This window comes from Scyliorhinus torazame, chromosome 7 (assembly GCF_047496885.1).
Source record: "Scyliorhinus torazame isolate Kashiwa2021f chromosome 7, sScyTor2.1, whole genome shotgun sequence".
Lineage (NCBI taxonomy): Eukaryota > Metazoa > Chordata > Chondrichthyes > Carcharhiniformes > Scyliorhinidae > Scyliorhinus > Scyliorhinus torazame.
Window position 1 is genome coordinate 101,412,327 of NC_092713.1, and position 16,547 is coordinate 101,428,873.

Consider the following 16,547-nt stretch of genomic DNA (forward strand, 5'->3'; position numbering starts at 1 on the left):
TAAGAAGAACAAAAGGGAAGGTGTACGATAGGGTGGAAGACAGTGGAGATGAAATTACAAAAGATTGCAAGTTGCAAAAGAGACATAGTAAAGAAACAAGATGAGGTGGGAATGTGGATAAAGAAAAAAATGAGATCCGACCAACCAAGCAAAAAAAAGATGGAAGCAGAGGTCATGACCTCAAATAGTTGAACTCAATATTGAAGGCTGTAGAATGCCGAGTTGAGAGATGAGGCACTGTTGAGCATCATTGGAACACTGTAGTAGGCCATAGACAGGGTGGGAGCAAGGTGGAGAGAATTAAAATGACAAATAACAGGAAGCTCGGGGTCAAGCCAGCAGACAGAATACATTAAACTAAACAGGAAAAAGTACAAGTAAATCACTGTTTCTGTAGAAAGGAATTCAGGGTCTTGGATGGTGAGAAGGGAGGAGGTAAAAGGACAAGTGTTGCACCTCCTGCATTTGCCTGAAAAGGTGTCAGAGAAAGGGACTTTGTGCTGGTGGTTACGGAGGGGTGGACTAGGGTGTCGCAGAGGGAACAGTGGCTTCAGAATGCAGGAAGGGGAGGGGCAGGAATAGATGTCTTTTGTGGTTGCATCACGCTAGAGCTGGTGAAAAAGTCGGAGGATAATCAGTTGAATACAGAGGCTGGTGGAGTGGAAAGTGAGGACAAGAGGAACGTTATCATAGTTCTGGGAGGAAGGGGTAGGGGTGAGGGCAAAAGTGTGTGACACAAATCGGGCATGGTGGATGGACCCGTCAACCACATGGGGTGAGAATCCTCAGCTGAAGAAAAAGGTAGACCCATTGGAAGCGCTAGTGTGGAAGGTTGCATCATCTGAACAGATGTGACACATTAAGAGAAACTGGGAGACTGGACTAGCGTTCTTACAGGAAGAAGGATGTGAGGAAGTGTAGTCAACGGAGGAGCAAAGTGTAGGAATCTGTCGGCTTGGAGTGAATATTGGTTGATGGCCTTCATCACGGGCGGCACGGTAGCACTGTGGTTAGCACAGTTGCTTCACAGCTCCAGGGACCCGGGTTCGATTCCCGGATTGGGTCACTGTCTGTGCAGAGTCTGCACGTTGTCCCCGTGTCTGCGTGGGTTTCCTTCCACAGTCCAAAGATGTGCAGGTTGGTGGATTGGCCATGCTATATTGCCCTTAGTGTCCATAATGGTTAGTTGGGGTTATGGGGATAGGGTGGAGGTGTGGGCTTCGATAGGGTGCTCTTTCCAAGGCCCGGTGCAGATTCGATGGGCCGAATGGCCTCCTTCTGCACTGTAAATTCTACGATTCTATGATCAGAAATAGAGACAGAGAAATTGAGGAAGTGAAGAGTCAGAGATGGCCTAGGTGAAGCTGAGAGAAGGGTGGGAATTGAAAACTCAAGGCTCCCAGCGTCAGATTGAGGTGGTACCCCAAAAATGCACCGGGGAATCTCTCTCAGAACCTCCCAGGTTAAGTATTTGCACAGCGATTGCGCAGAAGGGCCAATTTCCCCTGGGCAATTGCACTGTGCTGGGAACCATCCAAAAAAAGTGATTTAAACCACTAACTTTGGATGATTCTGCCAGTGTCACACTAATAGTTGCTCCAATAAAGTTAGAAGAAATAAAACTTCTTCTCACTTTTGCGTAACTATTTTAAACACCCAGATCAAAGCCTGCACGAGACTCCCCCCTCCCCCCCCCCCACCCCCCATCACCACTAACTAAAAGACTAAACACTCTCCCGCAGTATTCCATGCCCCTCGACGACCCCTCCACATTGAATTCTGGCTCACAGGCCCCCGAGGACGGCTGCATTGCCTGGATCTCACTCAGCCTGAGGCAGGAAGTTTGGGCGAGAAAGGTACTGCAGAAATTTGTCACAGGTAAGTGGGAACAGCGAGGGAATCCATCGCTGATTGGCATTCCAAGGATCTTATGGCGCTTAATGAAAATTTGAATCGTTGATACTGGAACCTTATTCAGTTTCTGCAGTGCATCCTTAGATCACACATACCACAGCAACAGCACACTGCTAGTTGAGCTGGAGGGTGTTGGATCCAATGGTGGGATACAGATCATGCAAATCTGTCCCAAATGATGCCAAGCATCTGAGTGTGATTATACCTGCACCATTCAGACTAGTGGTAGCTTTCATCACACATCTGAGTTGAACCTTTAAGATGGTGAAGCAACATTTCGGGACCAGGAGTGATGTCATTCATCACTCTTGCTCTCATAGCCACAATGTTAATATGGCTGGTTCAGTTAGACTTCTGCTCAATGGTGACCCTTGAGGTGTTGATATTGGACAGACTTGACAATGATCTGCTGTTAAAGGTCAGTAGAGTTGGTCTTGCCTTCTCTTGTTTGAGAGGGTAATCATTTGACATTAATATGGCATGAAGTTTACCTGTCATTTATCAGCCCAAACCTTTATATTATTCAAGTTGCACAGTAAACTGGTATGGACTATTCATAACTGGAGGGTGTGTAAATAGAACTGAATACTGCAATCATCAGCTAGCAGCCCCACTCTTGACCTTATGAAGGAGCAAAGGTCATTGAAGCAGCTGAAGATTTTTGAACTGAGGACATTTCCCTGAGGAACTCCTGTTGTGATGGCCTTAGAGCTGTTATTATTGGCTTCCAACTAGCACAACTATTTTCCTTTATGTCAGGTATTACACAGAAGGGTTTTCCCTTTGACTGTCATTGACCTCACTAATGCTAGAGGCCCTTGTTGTAATACTTGGTCGAATGCTACATTAACGTGGAGGTCAGTTACTCTGGCATTCAGTTCTTGTGTCCATTTCTGGATCAATGAGACGTGGTGTTGAGTATATCTGGCAGAACCCAAACTCAGTGTCATTGAGCAGGTTATGGATGAGTAGATGGCTATTGATGGTACTATTGAAGACCCCGGCAGACCTTACTGTGGAGAAAGCTCATAGATCATCATTTGAATCAGGCTACATTGGTTTTATGGATTGGAAATATTTGGGCAATGATCCACATTGTCAGGTGAATGCCATTGTCATAGCTGGATTGTAAGAGCATGATATAAATGATTTCAAACTTTATTTAAATAAGAGAAAGACATTTTCTATTGGTACATTCATACCTTCAGTCCTAATATCACACAGTGGTTTCAACCCACTCCACTAAGATGCAAATAAACTAACACTAAGAGCAAATACTGAAAAATCTGAAACTTGATCATCTTCCCCAACTTTACAACTATACAAACATTGTACAAACCCTATGGAAAACACATAAGCTAGTTATATCTCAAATTAAGGGTCTATGTTAAAGGCATTATATCAATGCAAATTAGTATTTATGGGCGCGACCTATCAGCCATGTTGTGCCCGAACCTCCGTGTGGCCGGTAGATGCTGGGAGATCCCTCTTCCGCGATATCCTTCTTCCGGGATCTACCCAGCTCGCCAAGCCTCACGAGATCTAACGCAATCTCACCAGATGTTGCGATCTGAATCCCGCCCATTGTGGGCGGGATCACTGTCTGGCAGATCTGCATATGCACTCACCAGATCTTCTGAGGTCCTGGGATCTAACCCATTTGACTTGGAGACCTTGGGCGACTGCTCTTCAGTGCTGGTCCCCACAAATGAGGAGCAGATGGAATTGCACTTGGGGGGTCTTCCAGGGGATTGGAGGCCCCTAGATGGCTGCCCTCTGGGAAAGGTGGCATCCTGGCACGGCTGGTGGTGCCATCTGGCCACCCTGGCATTGCCAGCCTGTCACCTTGGCAGTACCATCTGGTTGCCATCCTGGCACTGCCAAGGTGCCCAGTGGCACTTCCAGACTGGTGGGGCGGTGTTCCTGTGCTGGGGTTGCTGTGGGGTATTGGGAGACTTCAAGATGCCCTTATAGGGGGTTTGGAGCTTGCGTTGGGGGGAGTTGAGAGACTGGGATCCCATTTAAAAATGCGTCCTGATCTCTTCCTGCACTGAGGAGTTCTGGCGTCCGGAGATCCTCAGTGCAAGAAATGGGACTAAATGTGGCCTCGGCAGGGCATTCCGCGCTGAGGCCCCAGATTGCAATAAAGTCCCGATAGAGTGTAGTGTTTCTCGGAGCTGCGAGCACCAGGAAACACGCAGCTAAATGCGCTCGCACGGGCCTCTGTTGCAATGTGGTTAGATCATGCCCAATATTTCTGACCTGGGACTACTTGTTGTTGACTTAGGGATTGGTCAAGGTGGGGATTGTGGATGGTGGGGGGGGGGGGGGGGGGGGGGGGGGGGCGGGGGGAGAGAGAGTGGGGCTAGGGCTGATAATGTGGCCCTTCCTAAGTATAATTGAGGCCAACACATTTATACACTGCCTACACTTGCATGGCAATAGGTGGACTTAGCCAAAACATGGAATCTTTCTCCAGCATTCGTTTATTTAAGTTCATTTTTTCCAATTAAGGGGCAATTTAGCGTGGCCAATCCACCTACCCTGCACATCTTTGGGTTGTGGGGGCGAGACCCATGCAAACATGGGGAGAATGTGCAAACTCCACATGGACAGTGACCCAGAGCCAGGATCGAGCCTGGGACCTCGGCGCCGTGAGGCAGCAGTGCTAACCACTGCACCACCGTGCTGGCCCTTTTCTCCAGCATTCATGATGCACAACTTCTAAACTATCAGGAGTACCAGGGAACAGTGATGCAGTTTAGGTACCACAACAAGTCGAGCACCAAACGAATAACCCAGTATGATGGAGTAACATGTGAGATGTGACTCAGGGCAGCAACAGTCATGATGCAGGGATTGGGGAGTGGCAGATAGGGTAGGAGTGCTAAGCGTGATGGAGAGAGAGTCAGATAACAAACTGGCACGAAAAGTAATATGTAAGTTGCTGAGAGAATTCTGGATCACAGAGGAAAGTTATTAAGACATAAGTTTTGTTTTCATTAGCTGGTCACAAACTAGCATCTTCATTAATGTGCTGTTCTTATAGGTCAACGCTATCCAATACATTGCGAATACATAAGGATATGAGGAGGCCTAGCTCTCTAAAAACCTGTGAGAAGATGGCCCTCATCTTATTTGCCAGTGGGAGCATTGGAGTGAATTGGCATCAAAATGATACCATTCATCAAGTGTCCTCTAGCTATTATGATTATTCATTTAGTCGCTGCCTTTTCCTACCCTCACAATGGGATCTTTGTTAAAGAATCCATAATGAAAAGTTCATCTACTTGAAATCTGTATCCAATGACATGCAAGTAATTGTCCCATGCTCCTCCCCTCAAAACCTTTGAATTACTTTGCAGTTTTGAAGTTGGTAAATCTTCATTTAAGGTGATGTGATTTATTTATTGGCACTGAAACGCTCCTCTATTACACTAACAGACAACTTTGTCTTCTTTGCAGCAAGATGTGAAAATATAATCATTCATTCAAAAAAATTCTTTAGCTTTTATGCCACAATGGACAGTTTATCAATTTTAAAACAATGTAAATCATTCTGAAATTTATCTAAAAGTAATTACCTGATCTACACTTTAGATGACTTGAACTTATCGGAATGAGTTTTTTTCATCAACGATGTAGCTTATGTTATCACCGACAACAAAATGTGTTTTGCTACTGAGCTAAAACATTGCTTACAAAATCAGTTTTTAGGATCACAGCTGCACATTCTTTGTTAACCAGAACTGCTTAGCGCTGTTCAAATGAATTGTTACCAAGAAATTTAAATAGATTAAAGAGGAAATCAAAATGTAATAGTCACCCAGCCTTCCACCCGCGCTTCCTTCACACCGAGGTGTCGTATCTAACATTAATGGCATCACTGGAGGTCATTCACTAACATCAATGTCACATGGTGAATGTAACTGGCTGAACTCTTAATGGTAATGTCTGCAGTGGATCTATCATTTTTCAGGTTTCTCGTTGCTATCCTTAATGCTGCCAGTGTATTTTCTATATTGTGGCCTTGTGCAGAATTCTCTCTGTTTTGGGGGAATTTCTGGCCAAAACAATACATTTCTCAATGGGTGCGATTCTCAGGTCTCGTTGCGCCCTCGCTTGAGTGAAATGAGGCCGGTGAGTAGTGGGAGAGGCCGAAAACAAGAACAGAGCCATGCGCCAAACAATTTGCTATGCAACCGACCCGCTCCCGTAGACGAAATCAGGATCCTGCCATAGCGTGGCGAGAAACCAATTATCACCATTCAAGCCCATACAATTAAAGGGAGCTACCCCATATCCAATGCCCTCCCGTGATTCATGGCTTCCCCAGCAAGTGGTCACGCTTGCGCCGAATAGTACTCCTTTTGAAAAACGTGAACCTGGTGGAAGGGCTTCTGTGGGGAGCCGAGGAGGTGAGTAGCCATCTCTGCTCACAGGCAAAGAGCCCGGGGGTTATGGGTTTGCCACCCCAGTGCTCGGTGGAGTTGGAGACCCTCAGCTGGGGGGGGGGCGGGGGGGCACCCTCCGCAGGGATGGGCTGCCATGCGATGGGGGCGGGGGGGAGTGTGAGGTGGGGAGGTGCTGGGGAGGCAACCACACATGGCATCATCTTTCCAACCTCTGGATCATGTGTCCGGAAGCAACCCGATGGACGGGCCATGAAGCATGTGGGAGTCATTACCTCGCATCCCAATCACACCTTGATGCCTGGACACTGCGCTTGAACACTGCGGGAGGCAACACCACACACGCAGGAGCCAACAGCCTAAACACAAGGGATGGGAGACAGTTCCAGGGACATGAGCACGGCTGGAGGGTGGGTGAGTGCTATGGAGAGGTGATGCTCCTCAGTGATTGGGCCATCCTCTGCAACGCCTCGGCAATGCCCACCTGCGACTGGGACAAGCTCCGCAGAGCCTCGGTCATTCCCATCTGAGAACGGGACATGTCCCGCAGAACCTCATCAAGGTCGGCCTGGTACTAGGTAACATCCCCCAGTGAGTCGGGCATTCTACTGAGGCCCTCAGCCATGGCTGTCACCGACTACGGGACGTCTTGGACACCTTCACTAATGCTGCTGATGTAGTGCACCCAGCTCTCCACTGCGGTTGCCACCTTAGCAGTGTTGGCCTCGGTGCCACGCATTGTCAGCGACATCTCCTGTGCCCGTAGCCTCTGGGACTCCTCCAATCAGCTATGGACCCTCTGAATGCCCCGGCCACATTCTAACACTTGGGGGAACAGGACATCCGTCTTGGCCTCCACTGCAGCGAGGATCCTCCCCAGGTCTGCATTCCTGAATCTTGGGGCCGGTCTTCTCGGCACCATGGCTGCGAGCTGAGTGGGGCTGGCTTTGCAAGTGCTGTTTAAGTGCTGCTCAGCCTTGTTAGCGAGTCGGAGGCTGGCGAGTGTGGTCCCGGCAAATTGGCTGGCGAGCCTTCATTTGCGGCGAATAGCATTGCCGCCTCACCGGGCCAAGCACCGGGAAGCTTGCAGCAGTTCACGCTCGCTATTGTCATGATATTCAGATAAACATCATGGTGCAAACACACATACACACTGATGGACAGATCAATGGACCAATCAACACACACGCAACATCACAGCCAATCACAAGCAAGGGCACACGCACTATAAATCGGGGAACACCACAGTTCCCGCTCATTCCAGCAGGAGACAGCTCAGGGCACAGAGCTCACAGCAAGCCACTCAGACATTCACCATGTGCTGAGTGCCTCTCCAAGATAGTGTTAGGGCTGGGTCCACAGGTTAAAGGGTAATGCACGAACCACAGTTACAAGTTTACAGATGCTGTTATTGTTAGTAATAAAACAGAGTTGTCCCATATGCAACCGTGTTGGTTCGTGTGTGTAGCAGAGCACCCAACACGACATAGTACCAGGATTGGAACCCAGCGACTGTGAGACCTACCTACACATCTTCAGGAATCCGCCATCCTGCGCCATGGACACCATCAGCCCGCTGCAGCTGCTCCAAATCGCTGGAAACCTCGGCGTCAACTGGAAGCTGTTTAAACAGCGCTTCCAGTTCTTCCTAGAAGCCACAGAAAGGGAGAATGCTTCGGACACCAGGAAAATCGCCCTCCTCCTCTCCACGGCAGGGCAACACGCCATCCACATCTACAACTCCCTGGTGTTCGCGGAAGGTGAGGACAAGACGAAGTGCAAGTCAGTCCTCCTTAAACTCGAGCAACCCTTCAGCGTCGAGGTAAATGAGAGTTTTGAGAGGTACCTCTTCCAGCAGCACCTGCAGGGTAAGGATGAGCCTTTTCAATCTTTCCTGACACACCTCGGTATCCTCGCGCAGTCCTGCAGTTACGAGGCCACCTCCGATTCAATGATTCGGGACCAGATCGTTTTTGGGGTCACCTCGGGCACCCTAAGCCAACAGCTCCTCAAAATTAAAAGCCTCATCCTAACCACCACCATCGAAGCCTGCGTCCTCCATGAAAACGCGACCAGCCGCTACTCCCAATTCCAGGCGTCTGAATCGGCACGGCAGGGGTCCTACGCGGCCGAATCGGCAAGGCCGGGGTCCTACGAGGCCGAGCGGGTCCAGGCGATCGAATTGCTCCTGGCCCGCGGCCCGGACAAGGGCGGCCATTTCGCGCGCCAAGAGAGACGTCGACGCAGAGGGACGTGACGTGCAGGCGCGCTCTACGCAGGTCGAACTGCGTATGCGCGATGGTAGAATGAACGCCATGACGTCACGACATGCAGCAACTGTGGATCCACACATTTAAAGCGGCAATGTCCAGCAAAGAACCGACAATGCCTCATCTGTGGCAAGATGGGCCAGTACGCTGCCTGCTGTCGAACAGCTCAACCTGCCAACGCTCCCCAGTTCCACCAGCCTCGCAGGGACGTGCGGACCATTCAGCCTCCATACACCGAGTCATACCTGACGATATACAGACCGGTGATACAGACGACCGGGAAGCCTTCCATGTTGCGGGCATTGACAGGAACCGAATGTCCCCAAGCAGGACCCACCAGCCGATGCCAGTGAACAGTGTCAATCCGGGTGATGAATGGTGTGCCACCCTAATGGTCAACTGATCACCAATCACATTCCGTTTAGACACTGGTGCCTCCGGCAACCTAATAGCATGGTCAGCCTTCTACGCCTTGAAGGTCAGACCACCGATTCGGCCATCCCGTTGTAAAATGGTCGACTTCAACGGAAACATTATCCCGGCCATGGGATCCTGCCAGCTCCAGGTGACACACAATACACACACGGCCACACTGTCCTTTGAGATAGTTGGATCATCGAAGGACTCCCTGCTAGGTGCACAGGCGTGCAAGGTTCTCCACCTAGTCCAGCGCGTACACACTCTGTCTCCAGAAGGCACGTCAGATTTCCCAGATGCAGAATTTAGGGCACAGCTCCACTCACTCCTCGCCCACAACCAGGAGGCATTCGAGGGCATGGGCACACTGCCCTACACTTACAGAATACGGCGCAAACCGGACGCCACCCCGGTCATTCACCTCGTAGAGTCCCAGCACCACTCAAAGACCACCTCAAGCAGCAATTGCAGGATCTCCAGGACCAAGGAGTGCTTTCAAGGGTCACGGAGCCCACGCCATGGGTCAGCTCCATGGTGTGCGTTAAAAAGCCCTCTGGCGAACTCCGGATCTGCATCGACCCGAAAGACCTAAATAACAACATCATGAGGAAACACTACTGCATACCCAAACGGGAAGAGATCACGAGCGAAATGGCCCGGGCTAAAATTTTCACAAAGCTTGATGCCTCGAAGGGTTTTTGGCAGATTCAACTGGATCAGTCCAGCAGGAAGCTATGCACCTTCAACACTCCTTTCGGCAGGTACTTCTACAACAGAATGCCGTTTGGCATCATCTCGGCATCCGAGGTATTTCACAGAATCATGGAACAGATGATGGAGGGCATCGAAGGGGTGCGCGTCTATGTTGACGACGCCATCATCTGGTCCACCACACCACAGGAGCACATCAGTCGTCTCCAGCGTTATTTGCTCGGATACGAGAACACGGCCTGCGCCTCAACCGAGCCAAGTCTTCTTTTGGCCAAACTGAGCTAAAGTTTCTGGGGGACCACATATCCCGGTCAGGAGTGCGTCCGGATGCAGACAAAGTGAGCGCCATTACAGCCATGCCGCAGCCGGCAGACAAGAAGGCAGTGCTACGCTTTCTCGGGATGGTCAACTTCCTGGGGAAGTTCATTCCCAACCTTGCCTCCCACACAACGGCTCTTCGCCACCGAGTGAAGAAGACCACAGAGTTCCAGTGGCTGCCCGCACACCAGAAGGAATGGGAAGAACTCAAAATTAAGCTCACCACAGCCTCGGTATTGGCGTTCTTCGGCACCTCTCGAGATACAAAGATCTCGACTGATGCCAGCCAGTCCGGCATTGGGGTGGTACGCCTGCAACGGGATGACACTGCATCATGGGCCCCGGTCGCCTGTGCCTCGCGGCCATGACCCCCACAGAACAGCGCTATGCGCAGATCGAGAAGGAGTGCCTGGGTTTGTTAACCGGCATAGATAAGTTCCACAACTACGTATATGGTCTCCCTCAGTTCACCGTGGAAACCGACCATCATGATGCTGACCAACCTGGTCAGCATCATACAAAAGGACCTGAATGAGATGACCCCTCGCCTCCAGCGCTTTCTGCTCAAGCTCCGGAGGTACGACTTCCAACTGGTCTACACCCGGGAAAGGGCCTCATCATCGCGGATGCCCTATCCAGAGCAGTGAGCACACCGCCCGATTCGGAGGGGTTCGTCTGTCAGGTCGAAGCGCATGTGGCCTTCACATCGGCCAGCTGATGATTCAAGTCTGGTCCGTATTCGTTGGGAGACTGCGGCTGACCCCCTTCTACAACGTGTGATGCGCCACATGACAATGCGACGACATTGCCAACATGGTGCTCAACTGCCCCACCTGCCAAAGGTTTCAGCCGGAGCAGCCCCCTGAGACGCTTCAGCCCCATGAGTTGATGACGTCCCCCTGGGTGAAGGTGGGTGTGGACCTTTTTCATGCACTTGGCAGGGACTACATCATCATCATAGATTACTTTTCGAATTATCCAGAGGTCATACGCCTGCACGATTTGACATCGTCCGCTGTCATCGGGGCATGCAAAGACACCTTCGCTCGCCATGGCATTCCGCTTACTGTCATGTCGGACAATGGGCCCTGTTTTGCAAGCCAAGAATGGTCTTCTTTTGCTGTTTCATATGGCTTCACACACGTGACGTCCAGCCCTCTGCATCCCCAGTCCAATGGCAAGGCGGAAAAGGGGGTTCATATCGTCAAGCGGCTCCTCTGCATGGCTGCTGATGCCGGATCTGACTTCTGTTTAGCCCTGCTGGCCTATCGCTCGGCCCCACTAGCCACTGGCCTCTCACCAGCCCAGCTGTTGATGGGTCGTGCCCTCAGGACCACTGTGCCATCCATTCTTGTTCCTACACCCGACTATGCTCCAGTACTGCAAAGGATACGACAGCAGCGTGCTCAGCAGAAGGTGGCACATGACACTCGGGCAACTGATCTTCCTGCCTTGGCACCTGGAGATAACGTCCGCATCCACCTACCAGAGGGTGGCTGGTCGGCAACTGCCGAAGTTCTCCGCCGCGTGGCTCCCCGCTCGTTCCTGGTTCGCATGCCTGATGGCTCCATTCGCCGGCGCAATCGCCGGGCTGTTCGCCTGCTTCCGCGCTCGCTACGTGATCATAAACCGGTGCCACGCCCTCCTGTTGTTCCTGATGTCGACTTTGTGGAGCTTCCTGCCACCATGCCCATTCCTCTGTCGCCTGTGGCCAGGCCCATTCCTCAGCCGGTGGATCCTGACCACCCTTGAGGCGGTCAACCCGAATCCGTCGCCCACCTACTAAGCTGGACTTATGAGCCTGTTTGAACATTGGACTCACTAAAGTTTTATGCCACAATGTTAATATGTTTCTCTTTTTGTCGTTACAGGAGTTCGTTTTGATGCTTGATGTTTACACTTGTTTTGTTTATGGTACAACCTCGTTGCTATGTTGCACCTGACACCTTCCTATGTATATAGCTTAGCCTCATGTACATGTTGTACATATTGCACACACACATTCAGCTGCGCTCAGTACACATCTATATTTATTTACACATAGGCACATATTTTTGTAAAAAAGGGGGGGATGTCATGATATTCAGATAAACATCATGGTGCAAACACACATGCACACTGATGGACAGATCAACGGACCAATCAACACACACGCAACATCACAGCCAATCACAAGCAAAGGCACACGCACTATAAAACGGGGAACACCACAGTTGCCGCTCATTCCAGCAGGAGACAGCTCAGGGCACAGAGCTCACAGCAAGCCACTCAGACATTCACCATGTGCTGAGTGCCTCTCCAAGATAGTGTTAGGGCTGGGTCCACAGGTTAAAGGGTAATGCACGAACCACAGTTACAAGTTTACAGATGTTGTTATTGTTAGTAATAAAACAGAGTTGTACCATCTGCAACCGTGTTGGTTCGTCTGTGTAGCAGAGCACCCAACACAACAGCTATCACACTTAGAAATCTTTCCGGATAATCATGCCCTATAATTCAGCTGAAAAAGATCAACAGAAATGGTGTCCTGCCGCAAGTTAAATAGTTTTAAAACATTTATAACCAGTCAATCCGTACACACTGTTAAGTAAACAATCACACGTGTTGGGTTGATTTTTCTTTTTATTTGAGGTAGAAAACTCAGAGGGAAAGCTACTGTTCCTAAAATCATTTGGAAAAGGGCTCACAAAGAAATGGAAGAGCTTCTCATCCCTATCTTCCTTCAATGTTCTCCAGCCACCCACCATGCTGAAAGTGCTGTTTTAGCGGACATGTGCCGCGGGATTCTGAGGCGGCAGGATCATTCGTTCGCCGACAGCGCGCCCTCGCTCGCGGATTTCCCAATGGGGTGAGGGGGGTGGCCAAAATGGGAAACCCCATTGGCCGGCTGCGGGAACGGAGCATCCCATGCCGGCGGGGGCGCACTGCGCCGGAAAACAGGGCTGGAGGGACAGAGAACCCCATCCATTGGTCTGCAAGCCCACATCAGCTTTTCAACATCAAATTCTTGTCTGGGTCAAGGCATGTGACTGACACGAGGTGATTAAACCATGGCTCGGGGAACCCAATATTGACTTCATCCAACATTGTCACCTGTATACTTTCCGCAGGAGTCACTGGATGACAGTCAAGGACAGGGGATTTTTTCCCAGTCTCCAACCAAAGTAAAAGGCCAGTTTATTTTTTATTCATTTTCAGGATGTGGGCGTCGCTGGTTCAGCCAGCATTTATTGCCCATCCCTAGTTGCCCTTCAGAAGTGGCGGTGACCTGCCTTATTGAACCGTTGCTGTCTCTGAGGTGTTTAAGTGATCTCAGCTGAGGTCAGTTAATTCAGCACAGACCAAGCATTAAACTGGGACCTTACTGATCTATATATCTCAGTACTATATGGGGCATTGCATTTACACAGAAAATGATAAAAGATTAATTGCTTCAACAAGACAACAGCTTCCATATACCAAGGAACGCTTTTCAATTTCATTTTTAACCAGAAACTGATTGTTCTCTTTTTAAATGTAGGAGTTAATTGACCCAGCGCTAAGTCCTTTTTCCCACAAACCTTGTGCTCTATAGAGAAAAATAATGCATTTTCTAACCTTTGGAGTTGTTTGAAGGCCTGTTAATTTTATATTCATTTCCCCTAGCTGTGTAATTGCAGTGTTTGGAGCTTGCATCTCTCTCATCAGTGTGCAAAGAACCACTTAATCTGTTTTTCACCTATGATAACAAGCACATGTCTGAGTCGAGCTGCTTTTCATAACTTTAGAATTTTAAATCCTGTAATAATCGTATCTCCCTTCCATAAATGCCCTCCAACACATGGTGTCCAAAAGTGCATGTAATATTCCAAATGTTCTTGCATTAATTATCCATATCAGGTCAGAATAATTTGTTCTGACTTATAATCAAATGCCCTTGAGATATATCTTAGAGCTTAATTAGCCTAGTTGATAACAGCTTCATATTGACCAGTTTCACTCAGCTAATGGTCAATAATGACGTCCAAATCCTTTTACTATTCCATCTTTGCTGTTGGACACATGTCTACAATTCATGTTTGCTGTCCCAATATGGATAACTTCACATCCATCTGCATTAAAGTCTCTCGACTATTCATTAGTCAAGTCCAGAGAATGGCTCAGCTATATGGGTGGGTGGGGGGTGCAGGAGGAAGACTGAGGAAGCGGTAGTGATAGGCGATTCTAAAGTTAGGGAAACAGGCAGGTATTTCTGGGGCTGCAGATATAAAGCAAAGATGGTATGCTGCAGCCTTAATGCCAAGGTCAAGGCTGAGACTGAGCAGTCTTAGAGCACTCTGAGGGGGGATGGTGAATAGCTAGAAGTCGTGGTCCATGTTGGCATCAACCACTTAGGCAGAAATACAGGCATGCAGATTTTAGGGAGCCAGGAAGGAGGCGAGTAACCAAAACCTCAAGGTGATAATCTCTAGATTATTCCTTGTGACATATGCAAACAAGGATAAATTAGGAGGATAAAGCAGAAGAATTCATGGATGAGAAGATGGTGAAGAGGGAGGGCTTAATTTTCCTTGGACATTGGGACTCGTTCTCAGGAGGTGGGACTTATACAGGTCCGATGGTTTGTATCCCATCAGAGCCGGGTCCAATGTACTTGGGCAGTTTGTAAGTACTGCTAGGGGAGAGTTAAACTAACTTGGCAGAGGTCTGGGAACCAGGATGTAGTATTAGAAAGAAGAAGGTGCAGAACAGATTGGGAGAAACAGGTAGCATGAGAGTAAGAATAGTTGTGCTTTAAGTGGAAGCAGAGTAAGACCAAATGCAAACACTGATGCATAGTTTGGCTTCACCTGGGCCACTCTGGTCCTGACCTCATTGCAGCCTTGGTCCAAACGTGGACACAAGCTGCTGGATTTGCATACCCCGATGACGAAATCGCGGCCGGCGGCAGGGCGGAGAATCCAGTTTGATGCCAAATTTGGGCCCGGTGCTGGTTCAGCGATTCTCCAGGCACTGAAAAGCGGCGTCACCGGGGAGTACACCGCACCACCGGGGAACATTGCCAGAGGCTCGCTCCGACATTCTCCGCCTCCAACCGGCCGAGTTCTCGATGCCGTGGAACTAACCTGGTATTGCCAGTCGGGATACCCGCGTGGCGGCTGTGGACTCAGTCCACGGCCGCCCTGGTCGGGGCGGGCCGATCGGAGGCCAGGGGGGGGTCTTATAGGCGGCCGGAGAATGATTGTGCGGGGTTTGAGGGTCCAGCGCGTGGCCCATCAGGGGGTATCTTTCTTGGGTCTGGCTGCACGGTCCGAGTCCACCATGTAGCACGGCATGGCCGCTGGAGGCCGCCGCTGTGCGCATGCATGGCCTCCAACCTGGACGTGCGGGGGTCGTATCTGCAGAAAAAGCTGCGAGATTTACTCCGGGTCCCTGCTAGCCCCCTGCTATGAATTTGTGTCCTTTTTTTCCAGGATTTTCAGGAGTAAAACTCCACGGTTTTGACGCTGGCGTGGGGACATAGTCTCAATAATGGAGAATCCAGCCCAAGGTATTCAGGAAATATAGGAAGGAAAGGAAGACGGAGGTGTAACACCATTGATTAAGGCAAATATCATAATTTTTGAAATAGAGATAAAGAAAACATTATAAAGAAAGGCTAAGAGAAAGGCTGGGTGTACTTAAGCCACCAGGACTAAATGGGATGCATCCAAGGATACTGAGGGAAGTATGATGGAGGCAAAGAGTACAAAATCAAGGAAAGAATGATGAACGTTTCAAAGGTCTACTTGAACCCAACTAGAGTATTTTTCCTGCTCTGGGAACTGCATTTTAGGAAAGATGTGAAGGCTATGGAGAGGATGCAGAAAGGATTCATGGGATTGGTTCCAGGGATGAGGGACTTTAGATCTGTGGATGGATTGGCGAAGTTGGGGTTTTGCTCCTTTTAAAGAAGAGAAAGATTAGAGGGGAGTTGATAGACATGTTCGTTCAAAATCATGAGGGTTCTGGACAGAGTAGGTAGAAAGAAGCCATTCCCGTTGAACCAGAGGACACAATTTTACAATAATTGGCAAAAGGACCAAAGACGACATGAGGAAAATCCTGTTGATGTGGTGACTGGTTGGGATCTAGAATGCATTGTCTGGGAGTGTGGTGGGGATAGATTCAATCATGGTTTTTGAAACGGAATTGGATAAATACCTGAAGGGGAAACATTGCCTGATTATAAGGAAAGGGCAGGGAAGACTAGCTGAGTTACTCTTGAAGAGAGTCCGCACTGGCTCAATGGGGCAAATGGCCTCCTTCTATGCCATAACTATTTTATGATTCCATGATTACCTCACCCATTTGAATTTGATCCAGATTGAATTGAATGCTGCCCATCTCGATAACATTATTTCGCTATGTGAACTCTTTGGACACATAGGTTAAAGTCATCACAAGGTTTAAATAATTAACGAAACTATGAATTATGGTGGAAAGATTTATCGCAGAATTTATCATCTGATAAACATTTAGATTT